The sequence below is a fragment of the Notechis scutatus genome, chromosome 3 (assembly GCF_049901735.1).
Source record: "Notechis scutatus isolate UNSWTSFEM ecotype Mainland chromosome 3, rNotScu1.2, whole genome shotgun sequence".
NCBI lineage: Eukaryota > Metazoa > Chordata > Lepidosauria > Squamata > Elapidae > Notechis > Notechis scutatus.
The window spans coordinates 167,206,845-167,231,544 of record NC_142011.1 but is presented as its reverse complement, the minus strand read 5'-3'; the positions used below and the strand labels follow the sequence as shown (position 1 = coordinate 167,231,544).

Here is a 24,700-nt window from a genome sequence, read left to right as displayed (position 1 = left end):
TGAAATCATTGGAATAAACAGCTGATCTACATAATTTAGTCCATTTATACAAGCACCATCATAACATCATCTCACTCATTTTCACAAATTCTTTTTGTCTTAAGAACTTGTTTGTCTAAAGAATACTATTTTTAATTAATCTTTCATTGTAAGTTTTCAAATTCTGAAGTTTTGAAGGGCACCTAATATTATTATTTCTCTCATCACCATTTATGTTTTTAATCCCTTTAATGTCTGACCATCCAAACTTAAATCCTCAAACTCTTAGCTTCTTTTTATAGAGATGTGAAGTCCATTCCTTCTGCAGATAATTCGAGTTGAATTTTCTGTGGCCTCTTCAGCTATAAATCCCATTTGATATTAGATGGCACAGGACAACCAAAATCTGAAAAAAATATAAATAGCATACTTTTATTTTGTTTTCTTAATAATTTCCAAGATACCAAGAAGGAGTTTTGGGGGGGCTATTGTGCATATTGAGAGCCTCATCTTCTCATAAAATTATTTGCATGGGAAGCTTGCTCATTTATAAAGACGCACAAACAAAGCTTGCTTTGAAGTATACCAAGTCTGTAGAAATCATTTTGTGTTCTTAATAATTTGCTTGGAATTTTATCATCTTGCATAATTGTTATTTGCAAATATTATATCTCACTATTCATTCTTTAGCCAGAAGCTGATACAAGTTAAATCACATCAATTTCAGTTTATATTGTCTAAATGCACACTTTGCTTTATGCCATTCTGGATTCGCTCAAGTAATAAAGCACAATTTATGGACCATAATGATTTCCTTAATGCTACATATTATAATTTGGCATGTTGTGTGAAAACCAGGAGCCCTGGTTGTGCAGTGGGTAGAATGCCGTATTGCAGGGTAACTATGCCCATGATCTAGAATTTGATCCTGATGGGCTCAAGGTTGACTCAGCCTTCCATCCTTCCAAAATCAGTAAAATGAGGACCCAGATTGTTGGGGGCAATATGCTAACATTATAAATCACTCAGAGAGTGCTGCAAAGCACAATGAAGCAATATATAAGTCTAAGTGCTATTGCTAAAACAATATTCTTATCCCCCTATTCTTTTTAAATATTTTGTTCTATAAAAGGACCAGCCCTTTTCTTTTTGATTGCTACATTTATTTATGAAATGTTTATGGGAAACTTTGTCAAAAACATTTTGGAAATCCCATTGTTCAAGTTTCTATCTGTATCTGCATTTCTAGAGTGCACTGGGATTTTTTCATCTACAAGCTTAATGGCAAATTTCTTTTTTAAAAAAACCTTTGCCTTATTTATTAGTCTCAATATACTCAATACACTAGAGCTTATTTCACTACATGTAAACATTGCCTGTAGTTTATTGTTTTTTTTTTTGCTTTTTTATTTGTAAATAGTTTTGGTTCTTCAAAATGTCTCATTCTTTAATCCAATCGCCACCTGATTTTCTTTAAAACAGTTGTGAGTTATGTGACATTTATTGGGTTTGCCTGTAAACTGGAGTGCATCCACTAAGATTCCAAAAGGATCAATGTAGAAGCTTTATATACCATTGTACTAATGAAAGACCTATCAAAGTTGAGATATCAATTTCCCATATACTGACTGTTTTCCTGCACTATACCCACTTCCTTCCATTATTTAGTCATTGTCATGAATGATGCATGGATAGTCAGATTTATTTGGTTAATCAAAAAACATCATATTATCTTTCTTTTGGAAAAAAAAAAATCTTGGGCAGGCTTGGTCAATATTGTAACCTTAGGTTTTTGTTTTTTTTAAAGAGAAGATCAGGCCAACTCAGAATCTAGTTATAATTACAGTTGTAATTATACAATAGCTTTATTTCCTTTTGTTTTTAGTATGGTAAATTATTCTTTTTTTATTTTGCATTATTGTATGTTTGTTTATTTGAAAATGGATTAATACGAATTATTTGGTTTTTTTTTAAAAAAGGGCTTGCTTTTCCAAAGCTGGCCATATTTCTATTTCTCTATCTAAAAGGGCTTAAAAATAATCTTCCATATTATTTTCCATATTACAGTATTCTTCAATGATAGAAGCATGGTTCTTATGACATGGTATCGGATAGTTTGCCAAACCTGTTTCTGGATGTTCTATTCATGCTAGTGATTTATAGCACCAACTACACATCACTACAGTCTATATTAGACATCACTATGTCCATATTAGTGATATATAATGACAACTAATGCTAGATGACATTATAAATAGCTAGTCAGGAGAGCCTTCTAGGTTATCTGCAGAATGCTTTGTTTTCATTGTTGGTGTGATAAAACATGAAGTACTGTCATTTATAATTAACAATCTCTATAATATTCTAAAATATTCATATAAATTATAAATATATATAATTTTAAATACCCATAGTAAACAATAAAATTAATAATAACAATTAAAATGTGCAGTATAATATGAATGATGCAAACTAAGGGAGAGATTTGGATTTGATCAGAGTCTGATTTCATAGCAAACAGGAGTAATTTGGGGGAAAATGTTTCCCTAGGACAGAATAAATGTGTAACTTGCTTCAACCTGATTCTGGGCCTTCACAAAACTCCAGGCCCAATCTATTATTCTGCAATTCTTGCATGCACTATTAGAACTATTCTAATAGGGCAAGAGAAGCAATATTATATTGCTTATAGAAAATATGACAACAGGAAGGAAAGGGAAATTTTGAATTCAATGACTGAAAAGTCAATTTCTATGAAAGTTGGTATGTTTACAGCTGTGTAGTTTTCCTGTAAATTTTCTTATGTTTGTGTGAAAAACAAAAAAGAACCAATATTTGACTGTTTCTTATGATAAGACAATGTGCAATCTGAACTTATTTTTCGAATTGTATTCCAGAAACTAATACAGATTGAACTTTCCCTGGAAGGACTTACAGCAGATTTATGTAGTTCTAGATCTTGCCCTCAAAACTCATCACATGGTTACAGCACATGCTATAATATAAAACATGTTTTTAATAAAACTGACTTCATTTTATACCCTGTCAATGATAGTATTTTACTAAGAGGAAATTCCTAGCTTATTAAAAATTACTGGAAAATGATGTATGATCTCATGTCCTCATAATTACATTTTATGAGTAAAACTCTGAGAGGTTAGCTTTCTCTTCCATCCTTACATAGACATGATTGCACTTGAAAACAATAAATTCCTGTAAAATCATCCCATTCATCTGTGCAAAAGCCAGCATGCTTGTCCTCATAATTTCTGTTTGCTCAGACAGCTGATTTTACTTCCATATGCAAATTTATTTATCATACATAGTTACCCATCTCACAAGAGATTTCCTTATAGGACAATTGCAGAAGATATAGGCAGACTGACCACATATATTTTATAATAGAACTACTACAGTGGCTGTCGGAATATGCTGTGACCTGAGAAATGGAGTTCAGATCCATCTTTCTTTCATCTTTCATTAAGGTAGTCTCTGTCCCTACACAGCCTAGGCCTGTGATGGTGAACCTATGGCATACGTGCCAGAAGTGGCACGCAGAGCCACCTCTCCGGGTACACCAGCCATTGATCTTCTGGTTTTTGGCACATGCATGCGTGCCAGGCAACTAGTCTTTGTGCATGTATGCAGGAAACCAGAAGGCCAGGTGGCTGGCGCATATGCACTCACCAGAAATTGGAAGCTCAGCTTCCTTGCACGCACATGCACACAGGGGAACTGCTCTTCTATATCTGGTGCTCCCACATGCGTGCTCCCATTTCAGCACCAAGTGCTATCCTAGGCTATCCATTGGAGTTATGTGTCTCCTTGAGCTATAATCTTACATCTTGTCTAAGTTTGAGGGCAATCAGACTTTATGTGGCATAGCACAAAATTCAAAAGTAGGTAAGGGCAAGGCAGGCAGCTTTTTGTACTCTGACCATGATGAACAGACATGAATTGCTATGTCATGACTAGTCAAGAATGATCATACACTGATGTAAATATCATTCCTGACTGCTCTATTTTTTCTCCTTTAGGAATAATTCATTTTCCTCATGTGACTTTTTCTCTAGGTCCCTTCAGTTCAGAATATTTATAAAATCATAGTGTTGGAAGGAGCAATTTAGGCAATTGAGTTCCATTCTTCAATCAGTGTAGAAATCCATAGTAAAGCATCTTAGGCATATGGCTACAAGATTCTCTGCTTACAACCATAATGGAGCTGCCCATTATGGTCACAAGTTGTGATAGTTCTTAAGTGAGGTGACCATGCAATCAGCTTAATAATCCCCATCCCTGTTCTCCCCAATGTGATCATTAAGAAACTGCATGGGTATTTAAGCAGAGCATGGAGTGTCTCAGGTGTGGGGATGGTCTCGCTCCCGAGATACCTTGTGCTCTGCTTCATGACACTTGGGTCCCCACTCACATTGGGCCAACTTCCCTTCTCTACCAGGTCCATGTAGGCCTTGGGCCTGCTTTTCACCTTACTGGACCCTATACTCTTCTCAAGCCTGTCACTGATCACTCACTTTTTATAGAGCTCTGGAGATGGCCTACACCCATACCCTTCTTCTCACGTCTGATTGCTTACCTATCTTTGGAAGATGTCTAGAGTTCCAAAGCTCACATTAGGGAAGGAAGGTAGACTGCTCTGCCCCCTTAGCTGCATAGTTCCATCCCAGAAGCGAGTGCCATTTTAGTAGAAGCCACAATTCATTGCAGTTGCTCCAAAAATGGTGCTTGCTTCCAGGATGGTGCCATATGGCCTCCAGGAACACCAAAGGGAAGAGAGAAGGAGGGCAGGCCACTTTACCCCTTGGCATCCCCAGGTTGCATCCCTGGGAAACAAGGACCATTTTTGGAGTGGCCACAGTTCATTTCAGCCACTTGCTTCTAGGATGGAGCCACACAGCCTAGGGATGCTTTCTGAACACAAACTTTGGAGCTCTTCCAAAGGTAAGTGTGCAACCAGTGATGAGGGCAAGAAGGAGGGTGTGGGACCAAGTGGAATGAGAAACAGACCCAAGACCTGTGGAGGCCCAGCAGGCAAGGATGGGTAGATATAGGCATGGGGGCACTGCAGCATCCCCGTGGTCAGTTATAAGGGAGAATCCACCAAATTTTATGGACATCACAGGAGCACTGCAGTGGCTATAACCAGGTTGTCAGTAGCTTTTGAAAGGTCTGTTGTAATTTTGAATGGTGGCTAAGCAATTGCTCATAAGTTAAGGACTACCTACACTTGTCTGAACACATCCAATGAAGGAGAATCCACTAATACAGTTCTCGAAACTATTTTTTACTATTATGATTTTTTTAAAAAAAGGATCAATTAGAATTTGCCTTTTCAAAGAGAAGAGCTCTTAATCCTCCATTGATGTCTTTTCAGATATTTGAAGAGTACTACCATATTTCTTTGACCCATGATCTTTTTCTAAGACTAAACATGCCCCATCCCTTCAGTCTTTTAATCCTTTGATCATCCTTGTGGCCTTCCTCTGAATCTATTCCAATTTCTTCAAACCCTTTTTAAAGTATGTCTAGGATCAAAAGTGAATATACTGAAATGATTACACCTATGATTTGGAAATTAGATTTCTATTGATGCAGTCTAAAAATAATTTCCGTGAGGAAGTGGGTCTGTGTGTATTGACAGCTGTATCACAATACTATCATATCAGTTGCAATTAAATACTACACGATACCCTATTGTAAGGTATTTTGTTTTCACAAATACTATTACTAAAGCCAAAGTCCCCCATCTTATTGTTTTAGTAAAGGCAAGAAACATATACCTGCCATATTCCTATAATATATTAAGAAAAATTCTATCAAAAATTGAGATCAATGTACTCTAGCAAGATGTTTTGTTGACAAATTTATGCTGACTTCGGGGAATAGATTGTTTTCAAAATGCTTCAGGTTCCACCCACATATAGTGTGGATATATACAGCAGTTCACCAAGACTCAGGGCATATGGAGTCAGCATGCTGGCCAATACCTTTCATCTAACTGGCTTCAGCAATCATATATTCTGAACAGTCATGTTTTTGATACCCTTCTGGATTATCTTCTCAACCACATTTTGGTAATGTAGGTGGTATGAAATTTACATTGTATACACAATGCTGGTCATAGTCTCCAAAGCTGAAAAGCACAAAGGAAAATATCTTTTAAATGAAAGAGAGATGGTAATAATGTTGTATGTGCCATGGGTAGAAGAAAGGTTTTCATGTTGATGGAGGGTCATCAAATATTTAAAGTATTTTCTAATATAAATTCTTATCTAACTATGTATGGAAAGGCTTGAGGCTCCACTCTCTTCAGAGCATGGGTTTGAATCCCGTATCTGCCACTTTCATGTTATGGCTTTCTTAGCATTCCTTCAGGAACCAGATAGAAACCGTAGATACAGGCAGTTTTAAAGGGAGGATTTGTTACTACAAATTCCAGACAACAAGACAGCAGGAGGTAACATAAAAAGGCAAAAGCAGGAAAACAGGTATGACTTGTAGGTAAGAACTTAGTTGGATAAAGGCAAATTCCAAGTCAAGCAGTCCAAGGTCAAGCTGAAGACTTAGGACACCAAGTCAAGGGAAAGATGTGGTCTTAGTCAGTTGACAAACTGGAGTCATAACTAATTGATACTAATCAAGAGTCACAAAGTTTCCTAGGTAGCAACTTTTTCCCCTTTCCCCAAGATAATTCCCACATTCCATTTCAGGCTGTGATTGTATCTCTTCCCTTCGTTCTCCAAGCTCATCCATACTTTCCAATACACACACACACAAACATAGAGCCAGAACTTAAACAAACAAAGGATTTTATTTTGGACAAGATGGTATTTATTCTTAGTTACTTTATCCTAATAAAGTAGTATGATCTAATTTATATAAGTGAAAATACTATTAAAATATGTGTTTCTGTGTATTTTCAGAATAGTATAAGTACTATAAGAAATTAAGTCTTAACCTACTTTATTTTCCTCCTTCTCAAATCTTTTTCCTTCAGTTTTCACTTGACGTACTGCATTTTCTTCCTCTCCTTATCTCAATTACTGATATTTGAATATAAGTGAGTTTTCTCCTGGCTGTCTTATTGCCAAAGCCACTCATTTCCCATGAAAGCCTTTAATTCACAAAGTTTTACTGTCCAGCTTTTGAATTTTGTGTGGGCATATGTTCATTCACAATGTAGAGTAAAAGGAGAGAGGCTTAACTGACCAGTTCAAAGATTGATTGATGAAATATAAAATGAGATGGTTCATCAAGGCACTCCAGACATAATGACAACATTAACTTATGTCTGTTTGACCATTTATCAAAAATGAGCTGCTGTGGGTGACTCCAAGTAATAAAATAAGATACCACTCTGTTTCATTCTCTTTTCCTTCCTTCTTCCCTATATTGAGGAGGCTTTGATTTGAAATTTACCAATTGAATACATGCATCTGTAAGTCAGTATAGATAATTCTTGACTTACAACCATTCATTTAGTGCCTATTCAAAATAACAACAGCAGAGAAAAAAGTGACATAACTTTTTTTCCCTTGTACTTGTAACTTTTGCTGCACCCTCACAGTCATGTGATTGAAATTTGGGCACTTGGCAATCAATATATATTTATAACAGTTGCAGCATCCCAGGATTATATAATCACCATTTGTGACCTTTCCAGATGACTTCTGACTAGCAAAATAAAGCTGGATTCCCTTAACAAGGAAGCTGGATTCCCTTAACAGTTGCACAAGTCACTTAACAATTGTGATGTTTTGCTTAACAAATATGGCAAAAAAATTGTCCAGGATTCACATAACAACTGGTAATGGAAATTATTCTAATTGTATTTGTAAGTCAAGAACTACCCATTGAACACTTCTTACTGCTCAAGTATCTGCCAGCATATATAAGGCATATGTCAATGGACTCCAACAAGGGGCTTCCGGTTTGAGCTTCTTCAGCGACAGACCGAAACCTCGTCTCTGCGAGGCTTTGATCCATGCTTGCCGCTGGAGCACCCCGAGCTGGCTGGCTTTGGGGCTAAGCCACCCCGTAGAGGTGGTAAAGAGCGGGGAGACTGCCTGCAGGGTTGAGGAGAGCCGCATCTCTCCTCCCCAGCTGGCCATTACTCCCTTTCCCGAAGGAGGTTGCAGCGGTGGTCAGAAATGGCCACCACAAAGAAGAACTTGACCGGAAAAGAATGTGTAGGAGGAAGATAAGAGGAGAAAGTTTTGGTTGACCGGGTCATACAGCAAAAGCAACAAATAAGGTACCCTGGAATTGAAAATATTAAAAAACAATAACATTGTTCCCTAAGAAGATTTTTAAGCTGCGAAGGAGAGAGAAAAGGGAAAAGATTTGGTTTTTTTTTCCCTCCTTTTCCTATACTGACAGCTAAGAGACTTAAGTAAGAAATTGGGGAAAAAAAATCCACTTTGACATCAATAGGCATTTAATGCTGAGAATAAAAAGAAAGGGATAATAAAGATTTCTGAATAATTAAAAGCTTTTGAAAACAGGAAAGGAGAGAGGAAGAATAAAAGGGCAGGAGCTGGAAGGGAGGAGACTGCCTGGAATTAAAAAAGAACTTATAGCAAAATCTCAACAAGATTTCCAAAAGATACATTCTAACTGAAATATCGCAACAAAAACCCCAGGAAGAGAAAGTCAAAAAAGAAATAAGAAGACTATCTGGATTACTTGATGATTTCTGGATTCTTGGTTATTGTTTTGAATGACTAAAATCAATCGGGTGGTTGTTTAAAACTGTTTAAAATGGCTCCACTTTTAGAAGAACTGAAAATGGAACTTAAAAAGTACAAAGAAGATGCACAAGAAGGGAGATGTTATTTTGGCTTCGTATTTCAGTTTTTAGAAATGGAGATTTGGAATTATGAGAAACAACAAGAAATGCCTGCAGAACAAGAAGATTGCGACAAAGAAGAAGCCATCTTTAATGAACAAGTAATCTTAGATGGGGGAAAAAAAGGAAAGTGGGGAAAGTTTAAGATTGGGAAAAACAACTCCAAAAAAAAAAAGAGAGAGTGAAAAATAAGTATAAAATCAGAAAGCAACAGAAGAGGGAAATGCAGAAGAGAGAATTGGAAATAGAGAGACAATATAATGATTTGAATTGAGATGAGATAATCAAATTAAAATCGAGAAAATCAAAAGAGGGGGAAAACTATATAGAAAATGTAAAATAGTATAAGATATGGAATAGAATACAAAAAGGAGCATGAAATTGAGTTTTGTGTCTGTATAAAGAAGTTCAACCCAGGACCATGCTATTTTCAAAAAAGATGTTTTACTTGTATTTTGTATGTGTGAAAACCCAAATAAAACTTTATTAAAAAAAAAAAAGAACTACCCATTGAACACTTCTTACTGCTCAAGTATCTGCCAGCATATATGTCAATGGACTCCAACATTACACCTAAAATGCCATAGTTGTAAAGAGATATGGCATTTTTTCAGCAAATGCCTTACTTCCACACTGGCTTGTCAAAAAACATGTGACAGTCAAGGGCTATGAGGTTGGATCAGGGGTGGGATCCGACCGGTGTAACTACCGGTTCAGTGATTTATGATTTGTGCGTGCATGTGAATCGTCATCAGCTTGCTGCCTGGACAGCTGAGCAGCGCTGCGCCCAGGTGCGCAGCGGTTCAAAAGTCACTTTTCCCCTGCTTTTTCAACCACAGCTGTGCCACGCAAAGCAGCTGAGGTTGAAAAACCAGGAAATAAAGGTCAGGTAAGAGCCCGGGCAGGTGGGTGGGCAAAACAGCAGCAGACATAGAACTGGTTCTATGTCTGCTGCTCTTCAGAGCTACTGGTTCTACAGAGCCGGACGGAACCGGTAGAATCCCACCCCTGGGTTGGATCCACCAGAAATTAAATGAGCTCAGCCTTGTGGAGTTATACATTGCCATTTAATCAGTCCTTTTATGCTTTAACCCATGTTTAGCACAGGAATGCAGCTACAATTGGTAACTTTATTAAATAATTCAATGTATGCAGATATGTTCCCTCTACTTCTACTTATCTTCAGGTTGACACTACTTTTTGATTACTTTAATAGGTCCAATCATAGCACAGTTATGCTTTACAACTTACCACTAGCAACTATCAGAAACATCCACAGTTTTATTTGATCTCCTCCTTATGTTATTCTCATTTTATTATAAGATTACATTAAGAAAATCTTGCAAGTCTGAAAATACGTTTCTCCTTCCATATCTTTTACAGCTCAAGGAAAATAGAGAGTCTCTTCTGAACCAATTGCCCTGCCCAAATTCCTGCTGTGGGCTAAGTTGGTTTTTATCTGACAATTGTCTTGGCTGCATCTCTTCACCTTTTCCCCCAAGGTCATTCATACATACCACCATGGCCTAGGGGCTACAGCCTCAACAATGCACAAGCTAGTCCTCGGAGAAATCTGATTTGTATGAAGGAGGGGCATGAATGATAGCTTTTGACTATCATTATGGGATATTTGAATATTTAATAATGTCATACAGACTGGCAACGAGCGAGTCTTTCAACAATCTATGAACCATATTTCCATAATCTCTTGAAAAACTAACTTATTGTTGAGATGATACATATACAGTATTTATTTTGAGGACAATGCATTCCATGACAACCAAGTGCATACAGTTTCTTCAGTGTCTTCATGACAACAGTCTCTGCATTAAACTCGAGAAATGCACCATTGTCAGCCTATACTAGATTATTTGGAATACTACATTTCTTCTGAAGAACTACAGATGGATTCAACTAAAGTACAATCTGTTATCTTGGTATTCTCAACCCCACTCCCCCAATATTATTGAAGAAACCATGTTTCTTGGGCTTTAACTATTTTTATCCTAAATTTATTTCTAAATTTAAAACAATGGCCACAACATTGACTTAGTACCAAGAAGGTAAAAGGTTTCTGAACTGACTTTCTAAAATCCAACAATCCTTTCTGCAAGTCATTTTTCAGCCCCACTTCTGTCATCAACATCTTGTCTGCCCACTTATGGGAAAAGCTGATACCTTGATTTTGTCTTGGGATCTGTGTGTGTACAATTTGCTCCTGAGTTCTCAGTAAACTTCCCTCCATGTTCAGTTTGTTTTTCTACAGCTGCTACCATTGAATGAAACTATGAGATTTTTAACAAGAAGCTGCTATCAAGAAGCAGTTCCAATGCCTGGATTGAACTCACTACCCTTAGGAAAGATCATAAGACTTTAAGGCATATTCTCACAGGGTTATCCAATGTTAGATCAACTGGGCACATTTTCTTCTTTTTGAATCTCTTACTTTTCAACCAAGAATTTCATGTCTTAAGACTTTCCCCCAAATTCTCTTCTACATCCTGAATGGATACCTCCTCCATTCCTATCTTTCTCACCTGTGAGAGATACAGAGTTGGATTAATTGAATCTACATTCATCAGGAGCAGGGTCCTTTATGCATAGGCTATAAGGAAACTCCTTGCAATTATCTCTCTCTTTTTCCTGGAGCACAGAAATCTGTACCAAAACAGCTATGTTGCTCCTAGAGTAAGGGGTTTTGCAACCCTGTCACCATAATCACCTACTTGGGTATTCTGAGGTCTTCAAAGCTACCCATCTTCTCTGTGACTTTTAGTGATTTCATGTCAAAGTAGAAGTCTGGAATGACTCGTCATGCCAGATTGACTGGGCTATTAGATGGCTTACTGTAGTATCTTCTCATTAAGTCGTGGCTTTGGGATACAGTTTTTTTAATATATAATGACCTATTGCTTGTCAAGGGACTCAATGCTATACTGGTGGTAGCTATCACAAGAAGAGTAAAATATTAATTTATTTTACTTATGTTTTATGAGGGGTGCTTTCTGAGCTTGGTTGTTTTCTTGCAGATGTTTTATTGCCCAAACTAAGCAATATAATCAATGCTAGTAAGGAGTGGAGTTTGCTCTTAGTTTGTATTACTTATAGTTAATTGTTGATATTATTTTATTTAGTTATATTATTATTTGTTCTTCATTATTACAATTAACTATTGGTTGTTTCAATTTATCTATATTTACCATGGTGTCAGGCACAAGCAACAAAAACCACTTGTGAATGGTCTGAAGCAGAAGCTTTATTGTTAGTCACATATGTTACAAGAATCTTGCCAGACTGACTGCACTCCCTTGGGAACAATTAGATAAAGCTTTAGGGATTCTGAGGGAGATCAGGCCTGTGCCGATTTCTGCAGTTGGAAGGACACTAAGTTTGACCAGTTCTTAGATTCCACCACATCTGTTTTAACAATTACAGATGCTTTGTTGATTGTTTTGTAAACTGCTGTGACTAAAGATTGATACATAAATACATGTGTAAAATAACTAATAAATCCCACTTCACTTCCTGGATGTTAAGCTCCACCTGTCCTTAACACATTGGATGCAGCACCTTGGGGGACAAATTATATTTATTTGTATCCCACCTTCAATATGTTTTATAAACAACTCAAGGCAGTGAAAATATCCAATACATTTTCCTCCTCCTATTTTCCTCATAATAACAACCTTGTGAAGTGAGTTGGGCTGAGAAAGTGACTGGCCCAAGCAGTGGTGATGGGGATAATGACAGCAGAATGCCCATAGGAGGCTTTAGCGTGAGACATGAAACACCATGAATCTTGAAGCACCTGGACTTTCTAGGATGAGAAAGGGCCAGAAATATTTGGAAAAAAGTGAAAAGCTACTACAGGCAATGCTGGTGAGATGCAGGAATGTACAACTGAGGAGAGACATGTGAGGACAGATTACCCCATTGCTTGCAAGCAGCACCAGTTGGAAAAAACTGTGCCACTAGAATCAGAGTTTTGAAAGTGTGGATGTCTCACCAGCTCCAGCTTTCAGATATGAAAACTGAAATGGAGAAGGAAGCAGCAACTATTGTGGTGGAAGAGACAAATATAACCTTGCAGAGAGTATGGAACACCTTCCCTGTGTTTCATTCTGAGTCAGAAGGAAGGAGTGGTGATGATTCTTCCATACACATAGAGGGAAAAGGAAGTCATCCCTATAAGGCAGACCAGACTAAGAAATTGTGCCATATAAGTCAGGAGTCAGGACTACTTTTATTGTAAAAGTTATAGTAATAGAATCTTGCAAGTCTGAATGTGTCCTCTCCCTGTCACCTAATCTTCAATTGCAATAGAGAGGATTTTTAAAGAAGTTTTCTAATTAATTTTTTTGGCCTGGGCTCAAGACTCACTTTTCTAACTATTGCTTTGGTAATGGCCCTTCCTCCTGTTCTTCAATGCCATCCCCTATACTTCTCTATGGAGGTGGTATGGTCATTACACTGAAAGTATGCAAAAACAATGGAATACAAGCTGTCTATTTAACATTGATAAAGGGTGCAGTCACTAATTGCTCTATTCTAGTTCAAAGAGAATATGAGATTTTCATTTGTTTGCAAACTTTATAGTCAGCCAGTTCATATATTTTGGTGGTTCATCGAGGTGATGCACAATTCAGCTCCACTTATGCAGTAATAGGACAGTATTAGTGTGTATTGTATAAACTGCTGCTCATTGGTCTTCTGGCCACTCCCTGAAATAGTTGTTGTTTTTCCTCAATTTTTGGGGTGGGATTCACTTTTTTCCTTTTGTTTAATTCATGCACATTTCTGACTCTTTTCTCTACCCATATTTTTCTTTCCAAGCAATCAAACATGAACATTTGACTTAAAATACAGAGTAAGTTAATGGTCAATGAGAAAATCAAATAGATAGACAAACACAGACTGGAATTTTGTAATTCTGGAAATATAATTAGAACAGAAAAAGAAATTATTGATTGCCATGCTTGAATTTCTCACTTCCTTATATTCATAAAAGTAAAATTATTATAAAGATTATGGCTGTATTTCCAAATGGAACTAATCATACAGAAATAGCCCTAGGCTTCCTTTAGTTTAGTTTATAGAAAGTAAACAAGACTGTGTAAAATGAGGGATTTCACTCATTGACATAAAATGGTAAGCTGATATGGTTGAAGTAAAAGTGAAATAAATTAGGCAGACTAACTTTTTTAAATCTAATGTCTTCCAAATTAGTATCTCAGAAATGTAGCACACCAAGAAGCGAAAAAGCTGGGCAGTCTGCTGTGGCTCATTAAGAAATGGCATTTCTTAAACTAATAATATAATGTCATTTCTTAAACTAATATATAATCCAATATTTCCAGAAAATGACAGATGCTTAATCAGTGATTGGTGGGTAGGGACAATGAAAGAAAAATGAACTATGCAAATTTTCTCCATTAAAATATTTTACTTAGTTATTTTCTTTCAATATTTCACTTTTCAGTATCTGTACTATTTTTGCTATCTATTTATATAAAGGAACCATATGTTTATAATAACAGTTCATATCAAAAAAATATTCCTGATAGTGGTAGGAATAGGCTCATATTATGTCTAAGAAATAAAATATCAAAATCAGATGTGGTCAAGATCATTCATACTTTGTTTTTAATTGAAAGAGTCAGTCTGGTGTAATGATTAATGCACCACGCTAGAAAATGGGAAACTGTGACTTCAAGTCCCGGCTTAGCCATGAAAGCCAGCTGGGTCAGTCATTTTTTAGCCCAATCCACCTCACATGGTTGTTGTAGGGAAAATAGGAGAAGGGAATATTATGTATGTTCTCTGCCTTGTGTTATTTATAAAAACAATAAATGCTAGATATAAGTAAACAAACTGAAAACTCTTAGTTTCTTGGAGTAATGATACAATAATACTATTTGGCACATGCATTATCCTCTGAAAGTTCAGAGATAGGTTTGTGATAGAATATAAATATTGTTGTAAAGTAGCAGCTACTAAACAAAAGAATTCAAGCTAAATCTGAATCTCACTGTTCCAGGTTATGAAAATATGTGATTCCCTTTTATTTAAACTAATCCACTTAATACAGATTATTTAAACTGATAGAATCGATGTAACTAATATAATTTCTTTGGGTACTATGATTTTTCTGAATACTTGCTGGAATTACATTATTTGGCTCCAGAAGAAATGAGCCTGCTGCTTGTAGTATTCTGAACAATAAATATTATATGGGTCACTACAGTGACACTGAAATTAATCAGACAAGAAATACTGAGCAGTTGCTTTCTTGGAGCAGGTATTCTGTGAGTCCCTGAAGAAAATAATTCATTTAAAAGAAACTTTTTGTTTGCATAGTGATTGCACTGGCACTTAAGTTCCAAGAACAAAATAGTATTTTAATTTTGCTAAAATTCTTTATATGATTAAACTGCAGTATACTTCATGGATATAGTGCTTGATATTTGTTATTTAAGGACTTGTCAGATTTCAAACCAGGCTCAGCAATAAATGTTCACTCTCCAGAAGCTTAATCCCATATTCAGAGACTTATTTCCAGGAGCAGCCGAGTTGCATTATTGCAGACACAGTAGAGGTCATATATATGCAGGGTATCTGTTTCCTAAAATTAAGCCCTATATCTACATTTTTTAACCTGGCCTTTTCAGGTCAACAAAAATTTGACTCGTCTTCCCATTTTTTACATAATGGACATATCTAGCTGGAAAACCTCTGATTCCTGATTGGCAGCTCAAACCTTAGAGAGCTGTTCATTATATTTGTTAGTGCACTATAGTGCCATGATAGCAAACCTATGGTATGTGTACCACAAGTGGCAAGCAGAGCCCTCTCTGCGGGCATGCGAGCCGTTGCCCCAGCATAGCTCCACCATGCATGCACGTGCACCTCCTGCTGGCCAGCTGATTTTTGGGTCTCTACCGCGCATGTGTGGGGGAAGGACGCATGCAGGAGATGTGTACACATGCTCAGGGGAGCAGGGAGAGCATGGGAGGTCTTGTGCGCATGCATGGGGGCTGGGGGGAGCACCGGGGCAGTGGTGCGACCCTCCTGCACTCGTTTTGGGCCTAGTAGGCCTCCCTGAAGCCTCCTGGGAGCAAAAACAGGCTATTAAGCCCAAAACAGGGTGCAGGGGGGTGTCTCACACGCATGTGCGAAGAGTGGGGGGAGCATGGGTAGTCACACGTGCATGAGTGGGGGAGCTGGGGGTTGCACAGGCATGCACAGGGGGGCAGGGCGAGCAGGAGGGGGTCGTGTGCACATTGCATTATGGGTGCAGGCATGCATGCTCTCTCACATGTGCACACTTTTGGTACGCGATGGCAAAAAGGTTAGGCATCACTGGTATAGTGCATACCACTGCACTACATATCAAGTGAACTGCCCGAGTCAAATCCATCTTCTGCAATGTTTTATCACTGTCTTCTCCAATTTAGAATATTCCACATCTGTGAGGCTATAAGTAATTTGAGTGAACTCTGACAACTGAAGGCTATGCTGATGTGAATTATGGATCACAAGGTGTTGCTCAACCTTCCTAGACGAGGATGGTGAATCTGACATGTAGTTTTTCATTAATACTTCGAAAACTATTCCAATGCAAATATTTCTTTTCAACAAATGTACGTTAATCATGGCTAAGTGCATGCTTCTCTATAGTGTAATGCCAGCAAAGCTAAATCAGTTTTCTTTCATTCAGCAGTTCTTCACTGCAGAATAAAAGAAGACATTAAAGATGTGGGCACAATCTAGTCTGTTAAGATCTACTGAGTCATATTAATTTCAGTGGGGAAAAATTAGGAAGATATAGTTCACATGCTATTAGAAGTCTTGAAAGATCAGGTTAGGACATGCTATCTTGGAGAAAATCTACTTATGTGGTTGCTAAAAGTAAGCCTTGACTTAATAATCAAAACTTAAATTCCCCCAGTAAAAATCAATAGGATTTCATAATTGCATAAGGAATTTGAAATTTACTCTCCCTTCCCCCCCCAAAAAAATGAAGATACAAAGGTATAATACTAAGATTATCAATGATTAATTTTAGCTCCAGATTTTATACTACTATTTAAAAACTGCTTATATATATATATATATATATATATATATATATATATATATATATATATATATATATATATGAGGTTTAATGTTTTACACGGATTTTTTACTTGCAATTGGATTGAAAAAAAAGCCTGCACTTATGACTATTATCAATGTAGTGAAAAAATGCTGAATGATAGCTAATGATAATCTGTCTAAATTAAAAATAGTTACCATTTAAAGAAGTTTCATGGAAGGCATTATTTTTATATATTGTGATACTCATACATTTTATGGCTCCATACAGCTCCCACCACCATTACTGATTCCATCAGTCTGTATTTTTCTTAGTCACTGTTTATTATATCCTAATGCATATCTATGAACTATATTGGGAAAAGTCTTCCATTCTCTTGTACAAAAGTTCAGGGAACTTGTACGTTTGCCATCCTCTCCCAGTTCATTTGATTCAAGTGATTAATTTTTTAAAAGTAATATGAATTATATTCATGTGTAATTATAATTATCTCTAGCTGTAATAGTTTATCCTAAGCTTATTAATGTTACATAATTACATGTAGACAATTATTCTTTAATAGAAACCAAGTGCTAGGATACAAACTGTATGAACCAGGATCTTTCTTTCACAGTAATAGAATAGCAGAGTTGGCAGGGACCTTGGAGGTCTTCTAGTCCAACCCCTGCACAATCAGGTGATCCTATACCATTCTGGACAAATGGCTGTCCAACCTCTTCTTAAACACCTCCAGCGATAGTGCACCCACAACTTTTGAAGGCAACCTGTTCTATTGGTTAATTGTTCTAAGTGTCAGGAAATATCTCCTTAGTTCTAGGTTGCTTCTCTCCTTGATTAGTTTCCATCCATTGTTTCTTGTTCTGCCTCCTGGTGCTTTGGAAAATAGATTCAGTCCCCTGTTCTTTGTAGCAGCCCCATAAATATTGGAACACCACTACCATGTCACCTCTACATCTTCTTTTCACTAGATTAGACATACCCAATTCCTACAACCATTCTTCATATGTTTTAGCTTCCAGCCCCCTAATCTTCTGTTGCTCTTTTCTTCACTCTTTCCAGACTCTTTACATTTTTATAATATGGTGATCAAAACTGGGTGGAGTATTCTGAGTGTGGTCTTACAAAGGCTTTATAAAGTGATACTAATACTTCACATGATCTTGATTCGCATGATCTCGATACTACCCCTCTGTTAATGCAGTCTAGGACTGCATTGACTTGTTTGGCTTCAGCAACACACTACTGCTTCATATTTCAATGATTATCCATTTGGACTCCGAGATCCTTTTAACAGTTACTACTATTGAGCCAGTACCATCTATTCTATATACCTGTGCATTTGTTTTTTCTTGCCTGTATGTAGAACCTTATTTTTGTCACCATTGATTTTCATTTTGTTAGAGAGGTCCGAGTATTTAAGTCTATCAAGATGCTTCTGGATCTTGAGCCTATCTTCTGGGGTGTTGGCTGTGGGGCAAGGCACAGAGGCAACACAGCTTTATTCACTGCTTTATTCACTGCTTTATTGTTCCAACTTTCCCCCAAATGCTCCCACGTTATGGAAATGGTAATGGTTTCAAGAAGCAAAGGAATACAGCAATTAATCCAGAAAGCAAGAAATAAAGCAAGAAGTTCAGGAAACTCCAAATGTCAGCAATGGCACACAAAACTCCATGAAATTCAGCATTTGTTCCCAACAAATGCCCCTCCCCACAATGTCTCCTTAAGTCTCAATCCCAGGTGTGTCTTGTGAAGAGGGGTGGGGCACTTTCCTCCAGAATCATCCGGTTGGGCTGAGTCATCTGGTTGCGCCTCCTCTCCACTCTTCGTACTTGGGGATCAAGAGGGAGTGGTTCTTGCTCATTGCCTGAGTTCCTTTGTTCATCATTTCCACTGCCTGCCCTCTGTTGATCGTCCTAGCCCCATTCCTCCCTGCTAGCAAGCCATCCCACTTCTGAGGGGCCCTGGCCTGCCTCCTCCCCACGTTCCTCTGAAGCCAACGAAGCCACCCCCTTGGTCTCCCTTGGCTCCAGCTCCACAGATTCAGGCTCCTACAGGGACATTACAGTTGGCTATTCTTGCCAGCTTGGTGTTGCAAATTTGATGAGTTCCCTTTCTAGTCCCTATTTAAATCATTTATGAAGATACTGAAGAATACTGGGCCTAAGACAGAGCTTTGGGGCATCCCACTGCTTACTTCCCTCCAGTCACTAAACTGTTGTAAGTTGAGGGCTATCTGTAGTTCCATTAAGCACTACACACTGGGTGCAGTTAGTTGGCCAATTACAAATCTATCTGGTGGTGATGCTTGTATATCCCATATTTTTCTGACTAAGAAGTACGTTATGGTCTACTTTATCAAATGCCTAAAAACATGTAAATTTGGGATTGAAAATTAAATTATTTTGCCACTATTTCACACACTAAATTATTTGCCATTTCAAGCTAAGCTTTCAATGAGAACTGTAGGATTCAAAATCTAAAGTAATATAAAGTAAAATCACAAGATCATAAAGTCCAGACTGCCTACAGCCATCTGTGACAATATTTCATTTTTCTGTGATGAATATTCACATGACTTAAGAAAACTAAAGGAAAATAATCATTGATTTAGTTACATGTTAGTGATTTAGGCTGGAACCAGAAAAAAGAGGATGTTGAAAGACTGATAGATATTGATATTGTTCAATGTGCTTACAATAATTTCTACTGCCATGGTATAAGCTCAGATAAAAGAGAATACTTGGCTTCTGATGTATTTCATTAATCCTGTAAATAAAGATTGATAGTGAAATTGGCCAGTAAAGGCAAAATAACTTTGCTGTAACACTTTTATATTTATTAAAATTGAAGCCAAATACTACTTAAATGTGCTAAATAAAGCTACCTCCCCCAATGTGGTACCCCCAAGATATGTTACCATAGAACTACAGTACTCCAAATTTCAGGCATACTACTCAGTTCCATGTAATCTTATTAAACTTGGAAGGCACTAAATTGGGAAAGGCTGAAATAAATAACTTATTTTAATGTAATCATCTATGCGGCTGCCAAAATTACATCTGAAATGAAGCAAAATTATTTACTCACAGACCACTTTAGGGATATAACTTTGTTTCAAAACAACTTCATTGTAGATTTAAAGAATGTTAAATAAATTATATCAGATTATATCAGATTATTTATGCTTCTACATTTGCTCAAGCTAAAATTCATAAAAATAAGGAAACATATTTTAACATTCTGGTTGCAACACTAATCTATAGTTTGGCATTACATGAAAAGCCTGGCCTTCTATTTCTTTTTCTGAAACAAATGGAACATCTATTTCTACTTTCAACTAATTGTAGTATGTAGTTAGGTCCAAATCTGGTTACTTTTAATTAGAGTTTATCAAAATATGCTAGGAACAGGAATGATTATTTATACACCTAGACAAAGCATAGTTCCAGGTTTCTCTTGATGTAGATGAAATGGCAAATTGTAATTGGCTGAAAATAGTTTCTTGTCATTCTTTTCTTTTAGCCATAAAAAGGAAAAAGTGAATTGCATGAACAAGATACTTGAGTCCATCAAATTACATTAACGTGTATTGTTGCTTTTGAGCACAAAACTGAAATCAGTGATAAAGCTGTCCCACTGCATCTTCCACATTTGATCTGTGAACTAACACCAGAAAGATGAATGATCTAGATTATGCTGGCAGAGCTACTAGCAGTTTCTTAAACATGAAAATACTCACCTAAACTGAATAGATCTTCTTATGCAGATTAATTTGAAGGCCATCTGCCTGGTTTCAAAATTAATCTAATTTAAAAATTGGCCCTAATCTAGTCTCCACTTTGGACAGCTGAGGCACAGCTGTTCTGAAGAAATCAGTTGCTTTCTCTCATGGCCTTTCCTTTTTCATCTTCAGTTTGAGGTCTATATTGGAACAGTTTCAAGAAAGTACTTGCTGATGTGAAAGTATGAGGGAAGTACCCTCTCCTTTTTCATTTCTTGTACGCTTCTTACACCTGGTTCTCTCCCAGGTCTCCAAGGTACAATCTCTAAGAAATTAGAGTGAGACCTAACCAAAGGAAGAGAGGCCAAATTAATAAGCTTTGAAAGAGTTGAATCAGACAGATGGAAATGAGTATGAACAGATGTGATTGTTATAACATGGATTTTACACTTCTGATTTAACTTAGTATAGGTAGTCATTGCGTAATGACTATTGGAAGTTACAGTGGACTCTATAAAAGCTACTTACGATTCGTTCTCAAAAATACTACTGCTATACCACCTCCAACAGCCACATATTCACATATTGGGCATTTGTCAACCGGCTCAAATTTACAGCCAGTTTCAGCATTTGGCAGACATGTGTATATCATTTGTGACATTTTTTACTGGTTTTGATGGTTTCAGGCATTTTTCCCCTAGTTTCTGGCCAAAGAATGCCAATGGGGGTATATGGAGTTGTTTAATGACCGTGTAACAACTATAGTACTATTCACTTAGCAACTATGGTAATTCACTTTACAACTGTCATAAAAATGTAAAATCAAGTCATGTGGCAACCCATTTAATGACAGGGTTAAATTGTTAAGTGAGGACTACCTATTAATATTGTATTATGCTTCATATAATAAACAATCTTTTTTTAAATGGAAAAGTTTAAAGAAAATTATTAAAAGCCACTATAAATTCTGTTTTGCTTTAATCTAGAGAAGCGAACAGAAAAGAATAATTAATATTTGTCTGACAGTGATGCTTTCTTGTTTCTCTAAAATGCTTGATGCAATCTTTTTAGAACACTGATGATTCTATAGAAAAAATATATACACATTTTTCTCTATACTGGCTAAATTATGCACATAAATAGAAAATATATATTGCAGATACACACATTTTATCATTAACTTGAGACATAGTTTTATATAAATCTGCCTACACTGATTAAGCAACTGCCCATCACCTCCCAGTTGGGAAGCCATATGGTACAATAAACAACCCATGCAAGGCTTTTCAAGATTATACTAATTTTTTGTTGGATGTCTAATTTCATATAATTACTGCTTAAAAAACATATTCATCTCCTGTATCTTACCTGGTCTAGTTATAACTCCTGGAAAACAACATGAGAAGATATCTCACACATTCTCACACATACATGGAATGGAGCGGGGGAGACGGGAGACAACAGGATGAATTGAAGAGCTTACTGTTAACAGCTTAGAACAGGGCCATATGCCACATTTGACTGCTCCAGTAGTTTGTCCCAGCCAGTCTGTCCACTCTAAGCTTCTCTGGAGTTTTGGCAAAAGAAGGAAGAATTGCAGAAAATAGAGTCAAGAATGGAGCCGTCTCAAATATATCAAATGTGCACTGCAGTGGATGAAAATGGTAATAGCTCTTTCAGAACTGTGGAAATTAGGCATGGCCTGGCATAAACACCATGCAAAAAGAAATATCTTTAATATCAGCTGCAATCCCATGCAAATTTGCTTAGCTGGAAGCCCTATTCATTTTGGTATCTTCTGGAGAAAAAAATTAATAAAAGCATAACTTTACGGGGGGATTGTCCATGTCAGGGGTTCATTTATATATTACATAAGTATTCCCATCCACACCAAAATATGGTGAGGCTGCCTTTCAGGCACACCCTTTAATACAACTTGGTGTCTTCTTCCTGCCAATCCACTCAACCTCATACATTTGGCATAAAGATGGAGCTCTCCCCTCCAGGAGCAAAGCCAATGTCGGTATTAAGGTTCCCCTACTTTTGAACCTGATTCTGTCGACTGCAACCTCTCTCTTCCTATTATGAACAGAACAGCCAGGCCGGCTGGGGGAAAGGGAAGAGAGGGAGAAGAGGCGCTCCTAATCTAAATGCTCACTAGCCCCCACTCTTTTCCTTGGGCATCTCTCCCTGTGCAACAAGGCAAGCCGGATTGTTGGACTGGGTCACTCACCGCCAGTTAGGCGAGCGACGTTCTATAGCCGGGAGGGGTGGGGGAGATTGGGTGGTTTTGGAGGAAAGAAGAAGATGCCGCGGCTGCTTGGAGAGCTGCTTCTCTGATTTGTGCCGGGCCACCATTTGCCTCTGGGCGCGATCGGGAGACTGCCGCCCCCCTCCAGCCCTCCCTCCAGCCCCCCTCCCGCCTCGGGCAGGGGGAACCATCTCTTTTCCCCTCGCCTTTCCCATCCCTTCCGCTTTCTGTTCCTATAGAAACCCTGAAATACCTCCAAGAAACCTTGGCTGGGCTGCGAAGCTCCTCTCCGGATTGGTAGAAGGTGGGGGCGAGGGGAAGGGAGCGGCGTATCGCGGGGAGCGCACCATGCTGGGGCAGACCCGGTAGCAGCGGCAGCAGGAGGGAAGGCGCGCCCCCCCCTCCCCCGCACACGAGTTCCCATGGAGACTGGCTCTGCGAGTTGCAGAAGCCAGCTAAGCAGCACCTGTATGGGCCGCTCGCCTCGGGGAAGAGACGCCGCGGCTGACAGGAAGCACACCCACTCAGCCCTGCAGGACCGCGCCACGTACCGTCACGCTGCCACCTCCGGCTCAGCTCTGTCCTCTCTCCCCCACATGAGGATAGGTGATGTTGACTCAGAGAGAGGGGATGGTTCTGCAAGTATGCAAGCTGGCAGAACGGATCTCCACGAACATTCACATTTGCTGACTGTGTGAGCTCCATTACCCGTGGAAGGGTGGGAGACAGAAACCCCAAATGTCTGCTTTGCCTAGTTCTCATTTTTCACATATCTCTGTAGCAGATTTTTTTAAAAAACATATTTTTATTAAAAGAAAAAAAAAACCATATTAAAAAAAAACAAATAGGAGAAAGAAAAACAGACACGAATAAAAGAAAAAGAAAGCTATCAAAAGGGAAAGGGGAAAAAAAATCTAAGGAAGCAACTTCCTGTCTTTGTGGTACTAACATAGTTCTGTGGGCAGAATTAACTTGTACATAATGCTGATGCTTTTTCCTCAATAAACATACCTCATGTATAAGGAATATCAAGTGCTGAGAAGAAAGGCAGGGAGTGCATGATTATCTTCATGCTCTCTTGGTGAAGCACTGGGCCAATTTCTCTTAAAAGCCAGTCTTGGATCTGAGTTCCATTCAGGTGTGTTTCAGGCAAGATGAGTTCCACACAAAGAATAGGCTTCACGACCTTGATACTAGCCCTCTTCCTAATTCCATATATTAACGTCAGAACATAGGCCTATATCATGTACAGCTTTTCCTTTTTCTCACATCAATATTCATCTACTTGGAGATTGGAAGTCTTCCACACAATGTTGCAGATTGGGTCTGCAGTGAAGTCCTGCCATTTCTGCATATACAATTTCAAGTTGGCTATGCATGGAGTCCTCTTCCAATGAAAAAAGGGATTATGGGTTTGGTCTGATATTGCAAAGAAGCAATAGTTATACATTGTTAGTGTAATCATGATCTCCTGTCCTGTGAACACAATTTTATGATATTACAGACAATATGATGGATATGACTTTTCATGATTTTCACTCTAGAATAGTGTAATATTATATATATGATTACAAGCAGCACCTATAGGTTTCTGTATTGAATGTATGACCATTAATATACACTGCTCAAAAAAATAAAGGGAACAAAAAAATAAGACAACCTAGATCTGAATGAATTAAATATTCTTATTAAATACTTTGTTCATTACATAGTTGAATGTGCTTACAACAAAATCACACAAAAATTATCAATGGAAATCAAATTTAGCAACCCATGGAGGTC

At 37.7% G+C, this 24,700-nt stretch overlaps 1 protein-coding gene and 1 long non-coding RNA gene across 8 annotated transcripts in view; one reads left to right on the top strand and one right to left on the bottom strand.

Moving 5' to 3' along the window:
- NOL4 (nucleolar protein 4) overlaps nt 1–24,700 on the top strand; it is a 129,802-nt gene that overhangs the window by 9,107 nt on the left and 95,995 nt on the right. The gene's annotated exons all lie outside the window — the stretch shown is intronic.
- Nucleotides 18,456–23,454, bottom strand: LOC148131461 (uncharacterized). The gene is made up of 4 exons (XR_015748889.1): nt 23,172–23,454; nt 22,036–22,234; nt 20,686–21,012; nt 18,456–19,712 (listed from the first exon to the last, which is right to left on the bottom strand). It is a non-coding gene; the product is annotated as an uncharacterized LOC148131461 (long non-coding RNA).